General features: G+C 36.7%; 1 protein-coding gene across 4 annotated transcripts in view; it reads right to left on the bottom strand.

The window, feature by feature from the left end:
- znrf3 (zinc and ring finger 3) overlaps window positions 1-17118 on the bottom strand; it is a 129186-nt gene that overhangs the window by 40653 nt on the left and 71415 nt on the right. Inside the window, exon 2 of one of the 4 annotated variants that reach the window (XM_067407107.1) lies at window positions 149-209. The exons of the other annotated variants lie outside the window; for them this stretch is intronic. The gene's annotated coding sequence lies outside the window, so the exon portion shown is untranslated. The remainder of the gene's footprint in view (window positions 1-148; window positions 210-17118) is intronic. 4 annotated transcript variants of the gene reach the window in all.

Here is a 17118-nt window from a genome sequence, read left to right as displayed (position 1 = left end):
ATATAATGTGTGTGTGTGTGCGTGTGTGTGTGTGTACATGTTTATGATGTAATCTCCTATGTGTATGTTTATGATGTTTATGATGACATACACACATACATATATACACACACACATTTTTAAAACACGCATATGCTCAGAATGTTACCGTTTGCAAAAGTGAACTACGTTGCTTCAGTCAGGATGTGTAAATTTGGAATACAGTCTTTCTATAACAACGCACAAAAACACAAACAAAGAATAACTAAATGAAAAACATATATTAGTTTCATATTTTTATATGAATTATTTTAATTTATATCAAATATAAAATAAATGAATTAAAAACATATTAAATTAGTAAATTAATATTAAAAATGTAATATTTGGTTTAATTTTGCACTTTCTTCTCTAAAATTAATGATTATTTCATGACAAAATATTGACTAAATTGCTTATTACCACCAAAAAAAAAACTGTGATAATGAACACTGTTTTCATGCCAAGCAACTTCATCCATACAGGACCTGTTTTTGCACTACAAGAGAAAAGGGATGGAAAGCATTTGACACCAGCAATCGTAGCTTAACGCCGTCCATCAGTTGTGCAGCCGTGCCCTCTGGCGTAGACTGGGAGGTCATTTTCTCTTTAACCCTACGTGGATCCCTGCTGTAGCCGTCGGTCCCTCTCAGCTGTTACATATCTCTAACATTTCCTCATCTATAAAACTGGAAGGCCGTCTTGTAATCAAATGCCCACACATAGCGGGAGGAGCTTTGCATTGGGTACACAAGGCAACCCGGCCAGTTTCCTTTTGGCGCTGGTCGTCTGAACTCCCACCTACTATCCAAACAGAGGATGTACTCACAGACTCCAACGCTATTCTGGTTTGTCTATCGGAAGAGTGTGAAATACTGGAATGGGACAGATGCCTACAGCTTCTCCTCTACTTGCCCTGGACTATTTATCTTTCGCCTTCTCCCTCTTCGCTTTCATCCCACAGCCATAAAGCTGTCGGACATTTATAATATCACACTCCGATAGCAACGTGTTTCTGATCTGCAAAAGAAGCAATAATCCAAACAAACATTATAAAAAAGGAAGGAATAAAAAAAAATAAAAAAAAAATGCAATTGCAAAACCTTGGAAACATCTGAAGTTAAAGCATGCAGAAGTCAAAACATATTTAAATATATTTAAAAAGAAAGCTAGAGGGAGAGAAGAGGAGGAGCTTGCCGCTCTGATTGCTTATGTCTTCTCGTTTCCCAAGCACTGGAAATAACTTCAAAGGGGATCGCAGCCTTGAAGAGTGCACAGATAGAGTTACAGTGTGGCAGCTGGAGAAGCCTTGCAGGTGGGGCCTGCTCTGACGGTGTAATATTATCTCATAAAGGGAGACTGGGCCCTTTTTCAAAGGAGGCGACTTCCTCTCCTTTGTCGTCTAGACAAAAACGATGGAACGACAGTTGCAAAAGTCACCTCTGGCCAACAAAGACTGCAACAACTCTTGCCCAGAAACCATGTATGTACCCAAGAAGCAAAGCACATAGTGCAAATTAGATGACATCATTAAGCACTAACCACAAGCATCTCAGAATTGCTCAAAGTTTGGAGAGAACAGGTTGTGCATTGGTGGCTTTTCAAGGACAATTTGCTTTTATTATCTTTACAACCATCCAAGACATCTGCACACTTCAACTTTTTATCAGATACAAATTGTATTAGTTTAGAATCAAATCCATGACCTTAGTGTTACCAGCATGTTTGAGCCACAGGAACATCTTGAGACCTCTTATGCCATCTCACCGAAAACCATTCACACACTGTCCCCTTGACGACGACATAAGCAAACACATGGTGCAATTCAGACCAGAGCGAACACTTAATATCATGTAAATACTCAAATATGCATCATCAAGCCACCAGGGAGGACGGCTTTAGCAGAGGGGAAGTGACTGGTGAGTCTATTATAAGACCGTGAGTAGAGACTGAAACCATCAATGGTGTGAGAAAGATTATGGAGATGACTACCACTTAAAAAACAAAATAAAAACTACTGAATAGGAACATGATGCTTATGAGAATAGACAGTGGCTGCATCCCTACAATATAGCAGGCGAGAAATAGTATGTGACAAGAATAATATGTCTGAATTCACAGTATTCATAAAAGGTAAAAAGTACCCGGATGACCAACTTTTTCCGGCGAGATTCTGAAGTGAATCTCTATTTACCAGTGAATCATACTATTTTAGCAATGGCAAATAAGTACTTATTTTAAATAAGTACCTCTTCAAGAGAGTATGCGATTTCAGACGCAGCCAACAAGTTGGGAGCTAAAACAATCATGTTAATAGTTTAAACAATATTGAATTCAGAAAATGGAATAATTTTCAGTGCTTGGTCGAGCTATGCCACTGGTAATTCATGATGTTTAAAATTCTATACAAGTTCAAAGTTTATCAAACAAGCAATAGTAGAGCATGATATTGAAAAATATTTGAATGCTTTTGCATTCTCTAGCAATTACAAAGTTGGGTAATTGTATTGTATATAATTTTCCGGCATCAGGGAAAACTGAAACTGAAATTGCTTTTGAATGCACGCTCGCTTTTTACTTTAGCTTTCCAATTCGCAATCTCACATACTCTGTGTAAAGGGAGAGTGGTATTGACCACACATATTAACAGATAAGATATTTGTCAATGATGCTCAGGATCTGTTGCGCACCAAATCCTCCAACATCGTCTTGTCAGTCATCTCTCCTTACTATCTTCCCAATGATGTACTGTAATGTAACAGATTACCACAGCAAGCCTAACCATGTCCCTTTGGGGGCTCCGTAGGATGCGTTATTCATTTTCTGAACTTTTCCGAATTCGGAATTAGGCTTCAGACACATACCTAGTCTTTACAGACACTTTAATGCATCTTCACTGAATAAAAGTATTAATTTTTTGCCAAAAAAACAAAAAAAACTCACCAACCCTTAAGTTTTGAACAGTTGGATAAATGCGTCTACCAAATGCATAGACATAAATCAATATTAAATTATAATAACAAACAATTGTCATAAAAACAACTAAAACATTCATTTTGTTCACAGTGGAGGTGTTTTTCAATATGCAAAAACTTTATCTGTTGACAGCCACTTTAAACTAATCAATCTGAAGTGCCACATCAGGGAAGAAAGAACGCCTCATGACAATAATATTCACACTTCAGCCTGTCATACTCCAACCTCTAAGGGAAAAAAAAGAAAATCCAGCATACGTTAACGTGACATGATTTATGGACAAGGAAGGCAAAAGTGCATGCCAGAATACTACCACAACTGCTCTTGAAGTTCAGGAGGCGGGTAAATCTGTACCCAGGAGGATTGTAGTCATCAACACCTAGCCTCACCAATGCCTTTGAAGTCCCTCCCTCGCTTTGAAGGTCCCGGCAAAGAGGAATGCCTGCACAGGGCTCTTGGAAAGCCCCCAGAGTTGTGGAATGCGGAGCAAGCCGCTGCCCGGCCTGCTGGAATGCGATTAGAGCGCTGGAACAGACGAGGGCTCTCGCGCCAAGGAATGGCTGCTGCCACCACCAATGGCATAGCACTGGCCCACTCATCACAAAAAAATATTTCATAGAAAGAAAAAATGGGCGAGACAGTGGTAGAGGTGGGTGGAAGTTTGAGCGAGAAGAAGCAAAGAGTCACAAAAAAAAAAAAAAAAAAAAAAAAGGCAGAACATTAAAAGGACTTTGATCAGCCACTTTCTGGATTAAAAACATTTCATTATGGAATTCAAGACAATTTGTGCCTTTGAAAAGAGAGACAAAGAGTTGACTGAAAATTACAGACCAAGAAATGATGTATTTTTAAAATATTATAATCTGGTAATAAAAGTTTCGGCCATTAAATGGTAAATATTCAAATTCTATATTATTTTGTCTAAAATTAAGAATGAAATTGTAAAACCTAAAAATCAATAATTTTAAATGCTTTAGTATATTTAGGCATCACAACATTATAATGTACAGTATAGAACTCTACATGAGTTCATATTGATATTGTGCATCTCTAGTATATTGTGCATCTCTAGTAACAGTCCCAGAAACAACATACAGTTTTTTCAAAGTCCTTTTGGTACAAACATCTGCTAAGAACATAAATAATAAATGAGAAAACTGTGTCACTATAAAAGCAAGTAATACACCTCCATATTTCCACTGGCACAGTAACATCAGGCCAGACTCGAGCTGATCCTTCCCAGAATGAGTAGACTCACTAATCATATTTCCATAGCACTTGGGTTTTGCGTGCATTATGAAACAAGTTTCTAGTGTCTTGTTGTCATTCAAACATTCCAGCAGAACGAGTACTTGTGCTTATCAAGTGCTTGTTTGTGTGGAAAACAAAAGAACTATGCCTTTAAAAACTGATGCGTATATATAGTCTGGACAATTCTATTTATACACGTCCTCTCCTTCACAAACATACCACACTGAGCATAACGTCTTACCACTTAAACAAGTGCTGAGACATTGGGTCGGCTCTTGAAAGAGGGAAAGAAAAGCTGGAGATGACTGGGCTGATCCAGGGAGCTCTCTCTTTAAAGGTCACCACCATATAGACCATCTCCAACTGTCTCTTCTGCATCTCATCACAGTAATGACCTTATGAGATCAACGGCATGGATGGCTCAACATGAGCAGGGAATTTTTGACGCATGGCCAAGAGATGAAAGGGCTTAAACATTTTTTTATGGGATAGTTCAACCAAAAGTTTTAATTCTGTCTTCGTTTACTCACCCTCAAGTTGTTCCAAACCTGTATGTGCTTCTGTCTTCTGCAGGACACAATGAAGATAAAGAGTGCAACAGTCAGGTTCTCCTTAAGTAAATGGATTTTTAATAACTTATAAAGACAAATGATCGCCTTCCAAGTGGTTCCGCCAAAACCGCACTTTCGTATTCTTCAAAAAGCTTATGCTGTATGTCCTACGCGTTCCCTATTCTACTTACGGAAAAAAATAAACTGGCGCTGCGTTCATTCCGTAAGTAGAATAGGGACGGCGTAGGACATACAGCATAAGCTTATTGAAGAATACGAAAGTACGTTTTTTTTATTTTTTAAATGACCGATCGTTTCAATAGATAACACCATTGTTCTTTGTCTGGTGTCGTTTAAATCCCTTTGAAGCTGCACTGAAACTTTAATTTGACCTTCAACCGTTAGGAGGCCATTGAAGTCCACTATAAAGGAGAATAATCCTGGAATGTTTTCATCAAAAACCTTCATTTCTTTTCGACTGAAGAAAGAAAGACATGGACATCTTGGATGACATGGGGGTGAGTAAATTATCAGGAACATTTTATTTGAAAGTGAACTAATCCTTTAAATATATATGCATATTTTGCATTAAACAAAATATATTGTTAATCTAAATACGATCAACAACTTTAAATGAATAGTTTAATTTATCATTTATATATTTTGTCATTCGCAAATGGGACTGAAGTTCTTTTCCTCACTAAAGCAGTTGAGTTCTTTTGTCTTTTTGTCCGATTTTCAAATATTTTTTGCTTCCAATACGTTTGTAATGTTGTTATTCACCTCATAGCTAGTTGGCTTAGTTCACGGCTTATAAAACGCTTTAACGAAGAGGTCTTGAAGAAAAATGAAAAGAAAAAAACAAAACTTCCAGAACAAATGCAGCTGAAAAAGTGGGCGGGCACTAAGGCACTGTATTCAGAAGAACACTTTTTGACTTTCATTGCATGGGCAAAAAACAAAACAAAAAAAACAACAGCAACACATTTTTCATAATATCGTCTTATGTGTTCCATGTACAGATTTGGAACGACGTGAGTAAATGATGACAGTTTTCTTTTTTAGGTGAGCAACCCCTTTAAACAATGAATAAACTTATAATAAGATGGCAGTACATTACATTCCCTTCACAATTATGACAACACCGATGCAATTTCACTGGAAAACAGATGAGCTCTTGCTCATGCACAACCTGTTTTCAAAGAAAGCAAAAACATGGTTCCCAAGAGACAAACCAGTCAAAATATCCACCCATTCCCTGACAACCTCACACATACATAACTCGACCGCAAGCATCACCCTCCACCCCTCCACACACACATAACATTTGGCTCAGCTGCAATGCAACCGGCTGAGGTAATTCAGCCCACCGTCAAACAGAGGATCGCAACAAGCAACCCCTGTGCCAATGCCACCTGTCAATCAAAACAACAACCCCAACATGGAAAAGGGGGTGGAGACTCCTTCATCCAATCACTGGAAGATCCTTCAAAGCTTACTCTAGCCTCTGGACTCGGTCTCAAGTTACAAAGATAAATGCCGGTTGAACGATAGGACTCGAGAATGTGCGGCAATGGAAAACTGCACACTGCAAAATCAGAATGTGTATTCTGCACCTCCACAGACTGTAGTTCTCGCTAACCAGCCCCTCTGCCTCCCTTCACTATGCCACTAGGTTAGATCAAGTTTCTGTTGCCTTAGATTTGTTTTCTTAACGAGATTGCCTTATAGAAGAAAACATTTAATTTCCAGGTCAAAGCCTATGGTCTGATTATACACATGGGACTGGACTGAAGAGACGGCTGGATGGAGAGATTCAAAGCCACATGTGGATTGAATTGAAGGTCACGCCCAATTTCATTATGCATGCATTCAAAGTATGTGAGGACATAAGGCAATAATCAATTAATGAGGCATGACATGCGGACTTCAGTCTGTTTTACAGTTTCTAGAATTTCCATAAAACTCCAGAGCACTGACAACTGATACCAGTGAGTTCTCACATGATCTCTACACCAGACACAAGCGACGCAATGCGACACAATGAGACAATGCGACAAAAGCAAATAGATCCCAATGCCAATCAATGATGTTGTCTACACTGGATGAGGAACGATGCAACAACAAATACCAGTCAGTAAACTGATGTCCTGTTCTTTTTCTGATGCACTGCTCACTCTACTTCTGATACGAAGGACAAATGGATTTGCAACGGTCTGTTTGTCGCACCTAGCTATTGCGCCAGTGATGATGGTCACGTCCCAGTGTAGACACAGTGTCAGTATGGATGCTCGATATACACTACTGAAAAGTGTTTGGGGGTTTTAATGTTGAAATGTGTCTTATTCTCACCAAGGCTGCATTTATTTGATCAAACACATAGTAAAAACAGAAATATTGTGAAATATTACCATTTAAAATATACATTTTTATTTTAATATATTTTAAAATGTAATTTTTTTCCTGTGATAGCAAAACTTAATATCTTTACTGTCATTTTATCCACATAACTTATATATACTTACTTACGGAAAAAAAAACAAAAAAAAAAAAACTTTGAACCAAAACCAAAATATTGAATGGTAATATATGGAGATTTTTTAAATCATATCAGTAACTATTGGATATTACATCTTACATGCTAATTTCCCCTATTTCACATTTAGATTAAAAATTTACTAAAATAATTGAAGAGTTTGGTTTCAAAACTTTTTTTTAAAAATTGAGTTTCTGCCAAAATCAGTATTGTATCTGGCCAGTATTGAAAAGTCATTTATTAATTTTGCGCAAGTTCTGTTATTCTGTTATTCAGTTATTCTGTCATGTTTTCTCCCTTTCTTTCCAAAATGTGACAAACGCCAGTCTCCCTTCTCTGCAGAATGCGATATATCCTCTCAACCAATCACAGCGCACCATTCCACACACTGTAAACAGTAATGGCAGCGCTCTGAATACACCCGGCATCCTAGTTTTCCTTATCTACTTTGTACTTTGTGATCAATAAAAACAGAAAAAATAAATGAATTTGACGGCATTAATGAACCTGTGGTGGTTTCTGCGGTGGGGAAGAAACGTAAGTCATCGAAATGTAATCATTTATGTGAGGAGATTAAGACGACGAGGCACTCGGGAGGAGGAAAAATGGCGGCTGTTGCTTGTTTCACGACATCAAACTTCTATCACGGTCCCCAAAACTGAATCATGAACAGTTTTTAAGAGCTGTTTTTAATAAAATTTACTCGGCAAATGTGTTTATTTTAACCGTGCGGTGGCACCAGATACTCTTTAATCGGTAATGACAAACAGAGACATAATTAATTAACATTAACAAGATGACCCGTTGAATTCATTTTGGGAGCGACGGCTGAATGTATTTTTAGTCAAATGCCTGTATATAAGATTTGTATTGACAAAGTTCAGAGGCTGTCATATATGTGAAACAACTTACTTTGTTGTGTATTTTCAATATGAAAAATAACTTTTATATTGATGGATTAATTGCATTTTGCAAAAAAAAAAAAAAAAAAAAAAAAACGTGTCATGGATTTATTGCATTTTGGGGGAAAAAATTATACGTTTTTATAATAACGTGTAATAAATATGTTAAACCTTTGGAAATCCAAATCTAGATTTGAATTTTTAAATGTTTTTATAACCAAAAGATGTGAAAGTTTGAAGCAGAAAATAGTGGTTTTCATCTTGCCGCTTTCTTGGCAAAGAAAACACATTTTTACTCAAATTAATCAAAATGGATTTATAGCGGGGTTTTTTTACCAAACTCTTCATTTATAAATTAACTCACAGTAACTAATGTTTGAGAATTGAAGAAATTTTTGTTTGTAACATTTTATTTTTTTAAATGTATGGAATTTGAATATTGGCTATATGTGAAATCAATTACTGGGCTTAGCAGTATTATCTAAAGTTGTAAGATCAGTGCATCCCTACTTTTCAGCTTTAGTTGTCTTTGACTGAAGAAGCCAGCTTCCTGCATGTAGCTCCTTTCCAGCAAACTTGAAGGAAGCATGGCTTGATGATATTCCAGAGGAAACAAGTGTTATATAAAAAAAAAAGCGCCATTTCCTGGTGTTATGAGAGCAGGACAAGGAAAGGCAGGTAGAATTTTGGAACAGCCGTGGCCTCTGGTATATTCCTTAAGGGAGAATCTTGGACGCCATACATAGCAGAACCGGAAGCTATTTGGAAGCACATCAAAACAAGAATTGTTGTATCAATGCCATGGGTGGAAAGGAACAAAGCGGCTAAGAAAGAGACACGCTCTCATTCTACAGCAGGAAAAATGCTGATTTTAGTAGTCACTGCTTCATTTGATCATAAATACAGTCATTTTAAGGTTAAAGGCAAATAAATCATGATCAACTGAGCTTTCCCACTGGGAGGAAGTGTAAAATGCCCTCAATCTATTCAGTTACTCATGTAAGGGTGTATATAGAGATCAGGTTGGACAAGTCTCTCTATGCAGGCTAATACAGTTACACCAATATTTCTCCATGAGAAGAGAGATTTGTGGAGAAAAAAAAAACTTCTAAGAGATTAACTCAGACTCAGTGGGGCTGAACTCAACAGTCTGTGTTGAGTTCACTGGTTTGCTCACACCCATCCTACCCATGCATGTCTTTGATACTTGACTATAAGGAATCTGGAGGCGTTGCGTTCACTACAAAAGAAACCTGCACTTCTGGGAGAACAAAAAAGGAGTGAGAACCATGTGCGAGTGCCAAGGCTGGGATTTCTCTTCTTCATTCTCCTCCCAACATCCTTTTCACTCGTCTTCCCTCCCCCATACCAAACACCACCAAACCACTGAATCAGAAACTTCACTTTCCCCCAATGTTTCCACTTCACCAGCTATCTTATGGGCTCTCTCTCTCTCTCTCTCAGAGTGGCATTAGCATCTGATCTGAGATGGCAAAGGAGAAGAACCACCAATGAAATATTCAACACATCCATATTTGGCTGTTGCTGATGGAGGGATCTAGAGTGGTTAAAGGAGAAGTCTTGGGGGTGGTGAGGAGGTTTTACACCCCTTGGAGAGTTTCTTAAACCCATTACATCAGCTGTTTTCTGCTTCACAGATTCAGATGCCTGAGCTTTTGTGAAACCAGAAAATGACCTAAATGGACATTCACTTGGTTGCTGGTGGTTTAACATTTTTGCCAAAAAGTAAGTAAAAGTTCTCTCCTTGGTCCATGGAAACTTACGCAACTTAAGATTAAGTTAATTTGGAGCCACAAGCGTATCAAACAATAAAAGGGAAAATGGAAAACAAATTTCATTTTGTTAATTCACAAAAGAACAACATAATGTAGCCAACGTAATCAGCAGCAATTACTCCAGTCTTCAGTGTCACATGATCCTTCAGAAATCATTCTGATATGCTGATTTGATGCTCAAGAAACATTTCTTACCATTATCAATAATAAAAAACATTTGTGCTGGTTAATAGTTGTGTGGAAACGGATACATGATTTATGATTCTTTGATGAAATGGAAAGTTTGAAAGAAGAGCATTTATTTAAAGCTGCAGTCCGTAACTTTTTTTTGGTTAAAAATTATCCAAAATCAATTTGAGCAAGAACACAACCAGCCAGTGTTCAAAACTATCTCCTTACCTTAACTTGATTCACAACAGTAAGCTAGTAATAATGTTTTATAATAAGTTAGTCTTTGCGTCTGTAAACAGAAAGAAAGGAGTCCCAGTTAGACTATAAATATAGGATGCTGTGTGTAGTGGATAATTTATAGCCTTTTCTCACAGCAGTTGCAATAATTAAACTTATCATTTTGATGGTGGATTGTAATCCAGAAAGGTCCAAATGACAATCAGTGATAAGTGGAGATTCAGCCGTAGTCAAAAGCGAAAAACTACAGACTGCAAAGTGGCTACAGAAACTAAACTAAATGTGTGTATTAGAGTCATGAAATGCTGATGTTGTTAACTAACAATTTGAGAACAAAGTATAACAACAATAATAACTTGCACGGTTTGATGTGATATGAGCTAAGCGATCGTTAGATTTAGTCACCATTGGCAGTGCGATTTATTGTAGGCTAATGCTTTTCCCCTTATTTGGTCAGAACAAAAGTCGCAGACATGTTACTTGTTCAGATGACATTTTCCGGTGAAAATTACTACTTTGGTCATACTTCAAGACTACAATCTGTGATTCCGAAGTACAGTATCCACACCGGTATGGTGACTAGGGCTGGGTAAAAAAAAAAAAATTGATTTCTCAATATTAATCAATTCTCATTTTTACGAGCCGATATTGATTCTTAAATCCCTAGAATCGATTAGTCTAGTCTGTTTTCAGTTGATGAATGAGCAAAATATGTAGAATATGTAGCGTCTCCCATCCAATAAATGTTACTTTTGATAGGAAGCAAAGTCTCAGATTTCAAATGATGTCCATCTTATGAGATTCAAAAATAAATAGTTTTGGCGCTGTTTAATGTGACATGACAGATCGCTTTAGCGCATGTGAACATCTTCTCCTCCGATTTAATACCAGTTACTGTGCGAAATAAACATGACTAAACATCTGAAGGTATGTTAATATATACAGTACAACTTACCGAAATCCGTATCATGTTTCATGTAATCACTCAATCAGTTTGGAAAGACGTCAATAAAATAGTTTGTAAACAATGTCAAATAACATCACATTTACCTCAGAAAAACATATTCAGTGACCATAAACTCAGTCATCTAGAAAAGTGTACTCTAGAAAGCAACATTCTGATAAATATAGCTATGCACAGTTACATATTCTTTATAATTTTTAATGTTCTTCAATATTTAATGCATGTTTGAATAAATTAGTTATGACAGCAGCGATTTATATGTTTATTTTTTTTAAAAAACGAATTGGAGTAGATATATGATTATGTAATTCTAAACTTTATTTATAATAAAAACATAATTGAGTGTAATTTAAGTGTTTAAAAATAAGTTAATTTAACCTTCAATGTTATTAGAAGTACCAACTGACTTACATATGTAGTTTACAGCATTAGTTAAGAGATATTTTTTCCTCTAGAAAATTTGACATGTATTGTAACTGAATTACTACATCCAAAATAATCTATATCGAAATCGTAAATCAAAAGCATGTGAATAGTAATCGAATCGTGAAAATTGTGTCAATAACCAGCCCTAATGGTGACTGACAGCAAACATTAGATTCATCCAAGCTGAGGAGCTGTGCCGATGCACAATAATTCTGCATATAACTGCAATTGCAGGTTTCAAACAGAGATGGCGACTAAGAAGCAAATCTTACGGACAGCAGCTTTAAACCATAATCTTTTGCAAAATGATAAATGTCACGGTCACATTTGTATTAATTTATTTCCAAAAAACAAAACATGAATAGTAATGTATATGTAATAGCGTCCTATAAAATCATATGAATATATTGCACATCCCTAGCTAATATCAGATTGATATGGTCAGAAATGGTTAAAACAGACTCAGCTCTGTTAAACACACTGTACATGTTTAAGTCCAATCCAAATTCCTTTCCCAAAAATCACAACAGAAAATGTGGAAAAAGTCTGCAGAAAAGCCTGCTCATAACAGGACCTCTTTAAAAGCAAATAAAAACCATGTACACCGGGCAAATGAGACATGAATCAGGACCATTCAAACAAACAAACATCTAAACCTCTTTTCCACTGTGTGCCAACGAATCCCGATCCCTCTATTATGTGCTACAGCTGCCCAGGCAGTCAGACCCCCGCTATCAGTCTTAGGCAGCATTATGGAAACATTGTTGAGGAATGGGATGAATGGTATGGCTTTGATCTCTGGCCGTTGACCTGGCAGGCCCTGGTCCCTCCTCCACGTATGCAGCGGCCCACATCAAAACCCTTCGCTCAGGGAGATCAGCTGCACAGCCAGACCTAATCCCTGCACGAATTTAATCAGCCATCTCAACGACTCACATTACGCTTTTTAATTAGGAAGGAGTCATTGCTTCGGAATCACACCCAGCCGGAGTACTCTCACTGTGTGGACCTCTAAGTCCCTGTGAGCTTATGTCAAATATAAGATTTCACCTTAGGGAGAATAGAGAGGTTTTTTTTCTTTGACTCACTTTTTAATAGACTGCAACTCCCTTCCGCCGTAGAATAGGTTAGGCAAAGTCCAAGTGGCCATTCCAGTCTACATTCCCACCAATTCTTGATTAAGAAGTAGGCTAAATAGAAGTAGGCTTAATAGCAATTAGATTTTTTTTTTTTCTCCAAATCATGCAGTCCTAAGGACCAAATGACACAGATTCTCAAATTTTGGAAGTTTTTGGTTGCTACTTGAACTAATACAGATCTTTTGTATCTCCTTTAGTCGCCTTCCACCCTTTGAACAAAGCTGCAGCGGCAGCTATTTGCAGCAACAAGCAAAATCTGTTCCAACACAAGCCTCTATTCACAGGGCCAGCATCCATCAAAGGAGTGGGGGGGGGGGGGGGGGAAATCCCATCCTTTCCAACCCATCCAGAAATACTGGAAAAAAAAAAAAAAAAAAAATCAAAGGCCTCTACAACACCCAAGGCCAGTCATTTTAGTGGATGCCGGATGGAGTGGCCAGTGCCAAAGTGACCATATCAAAAGCCCCCGGGGCTCTGAGTCACCCCCTACAGTGATCAAACAGGGACCATCCCCATAGAGAAAGCAGGGGGGTGAGGGACCAATGACGAATCAAAGAAAGACACAAACTGATAGAGAGACCAGCAGAGAGGGAGAGCAGGACAGAGAAAACAAATGAGGCCCAGGGACGAGAAACCGACCCAAGGCAAACAGCGAGGGGTAGAACACAAAGACAGCGGTTGCCTGGGAGAGAGGGGCTCGCAGCAGAAACTATGTCCAGATCAAGACGCTCGCCGCTGGGCAGGACTGAGTGAGGTGAGCCCTTACTGAGCCCCCAGAGGTCACGGAGAACAAAAGAGCGGAGCACTGGAAAAACAGCTGGCCAGAGCACATCACAAATGAATAAGGAGGAAGGCATGAAAAGAAAGATCAAAAAGGGGGAGGGACGGAGCAAGCTAGAGAGAAAGGAAAGAACGGACATAGAAGGAAATGGTAAAAAAAAAAAAAAAAAAAAAGAAGAAGAAGAAACTGAAACCACTTCTCTTAAATGATAAGCAATTAAACTCCAAACAGATTTTCAAAAATAGCTTTAGGGGAAAAAAAAAACTCATACATTGGCCATTTTGATATGTTTGGCATTAGCATCAGCTAATAACATGCCAAAAAACGGCTTTCAAATATTTTTGGTGAATTCTGAGTAAATATTGTGTAAAATGAACATTGCTGACATTAAAGGATTAGTTCATTCAAAAATGAAAATTCTGTCATTAATTACTCACTCTCATGTCGTTCCACACCAGTAAGACCTTCATTCATCTTCAGAACACGAATTAAGATATTTTGATGAAATCCAAGAGGCATATGACTCGTCCATAGACGGCACTATAATCACCAGTTTCAAGGGCCAAAAGGTACTAAAGACATCATCAAAACAGTCGACGTGACTGCAGTGGTTCAAATTTAATTTTATGAAGTGACGAGAATACTTTTTGAGCGCAAAAGCAAAACAAAAATAATGACTTTATTCAACAATATCTTCTCTTCCTTGTCATTATTATATGTATGTGACACATAGGGCTGGGCGATATATCGCATGATTGTCACGCGCATTTCGTCAGTAAAGCCAGTTCCCTGATTACCGCTAAATCGCCATCACCTGCTTTCAAATGGAGCGGCATTTAATAGACAGAGCCGTAGATCACTGACAAGCCACGCAATATCGCGTTCATATCGCAGATGAATCACCTTCGATAATGAACGCGATATTGCGTGGCTTGTCAGTGATCTACGGCTCTGTCTATTAAATGCCGCTCCATTTGAAAGCAGGTGATGGCGATTTAGCGGCAATCAGGGAACCGGCTTTACTGACAAAATGCGCGTGACAATCTCATGCGATATATCGCCCTGCCCTAGTGACACAGTTAGCACAGTGAAGTCTTCCGTGTTTACATCAGAATGCCGGCTCAGTATTGGCCAAAGCTGAACACGTGAGCAGCACGATGCATGCGTGTGATGCTGACACAGCTGCTGACCAATAATGAGTCAGCATTCTGACATTGAACCTGTAAGCATTGGAGGTAAACTATGTATGAGAATGACACAGAAGAGAGATATTGTTGAATAAAGTCATTTTTTTTGTTTTGTTTTTGCGCATAAAAAGTATTAGGTTTGAACCACTACGGTCACTTTGACTGTTTTAACTATGTATTTAGTACCTTTCTGGACCGTGAAAGTGGTGATTATATTGCTGTCTATGGACAAGTCATATACCTCTTAATTTGTCTTCCAAAGCTAAATGAAGGTCTTACGGGGGTTTGGAACGACGTGAGGGTGAAGTAATTAATGACTCCATCATTAATTATTATTAATCCATAATTAATGAATTTTCATTTTTGGGTGAACTAACCCTTTAATATTATTGGTCAACAACTCAAAAAAAAAAAGATGGATACAAGATGCTTTATGAGCTTTGAAAGATCAAAAACACTAGGTAATTGATAGATATATAATATTTGCCAAAATTGTGCAACCATACAAACAAGCACAATAAAAAAAATAAATAAATAAAAAAAAAAAAATATATATATATATATATATATATATATATATATATATATATATATATATTATATAATATATATATATATATATATATATATATATATATATATATATATATATATATATATATATATATATATATATATATATATATATATATATATATATATATATATATATATATATATATATATATATATATATATATATTATATTATATATATAATATTATAATAATATATATATATATATAAAAAACACAAATTATCACAATTTTTATAAATATGACTATAATAAAACAACAAATATTATTATTATTAAATATAAACAAAATAATATATTACTATTTTTATATAAAAAAAAAATCATACCACTCTATTACTATTGTAATATTTTACGGTTTTTAAAAAAAAAAAAAATAGTATCTCTTACTACTACTACTACTACTACTACTACTACTACTAGACTGTGTTCTGGAGATGTCCATGTAGTGGAGCTTTACCACATGTGCATCCACTCATATGGGTGAGGTGAGCAAACAAAGCTTACGGGAAGCGGACACCACAATAACAAACAGACTTACACTTGAACACACACCACAACTTCAAGCATTGAGCACATCTTAGTAACAAACACTACACACACACACACACACACACACACACACACACACACACACACACACACACACACACACACACACACACACACACACACACACACACACACACACACACACACACACACACACACACACACACACACACACACACACACACACACAATATAATACAGATGTAAAGCAGATTTTTTTCACTGCTTAGGAAAAAAAATTATAGACTGAATTCCAACTGGAGTTTCAGAGCTTCCAAAACACCACCTACTACTACTTTGGAATAAATTAGTTTTTTTATTATATACAGTTGTATTCTTTTTGGTATAAATTAAAACAAATTATTGATAGTTTTCACCTTGTGTTCAATGTGTTCACTCCAAAAAGGTTTACTCTATATGGGTCACTATTTATTCATTTTGGATTAAATAAAATTGCATTATGTTAAGCCAGGGACTAGTGATCGACCGATATTGATTTTTTATAACCGATACCGATACAGATTATTTGCATGTTTATGTACCCGATAACCGATATGCAGAACCGATATTTATTTACTGTTATACTTCTGTTTTTGACAATTATTACAACACAAATGAGTTGAACAAACCATTTTATTTATAACAATCACTCCCTCCTTGCATACAAAAAAAAAAAAAAAAAAAAAAAAAAACTTTACTGAATAATATTAGCTGGAATATATAACATTGTCAGGAAAGTAACAAACAAAACAGCATACATCATTGCATTTTCCAACTAGTGTTATTAATTATTATGTTTTGTTGGTCTAGATCATGAAATGCTTTCTGACAAAGTGCTGTAACTTATCTATGCATTTACACAAAACTATAAATTGGGCTACTCAACCGCGATCGCGTGTGGAGATACTAAATTTCCGCAGAGCTGCATTTATTTAGATTTGTATTAACTAAATAATGGTTATGTAGTAAATCAAATGATTATATAATCTAATAAAGTTAAACAGCACTTGTCAGTTGGCATTTTATGATCTAAATTTAATCAAACGTTAAATCATGA

This window comes from Chanodichthys erythropterus, chromosome 13 (assembly GCF_024489055.1).
Source record: "Chanodichthys erythropterus isolate Z2021 chromosome 13, ASM2448905v1, whole genome shotgun sequence".
Classification (NCBI taxonomy): domain Eukaryota; kingdom Metazoa; phylum Chordata; class Actinopteri; order Cypriniformes; family Xenocyprididae; genus Chanodichthys; species Chanodichthys erythropterus.
The sequence above is the reverse complement of the archived record's forward strand: the minus strand, read 5'-3'. Positions and strand labels throughout refer to the sequence as shown.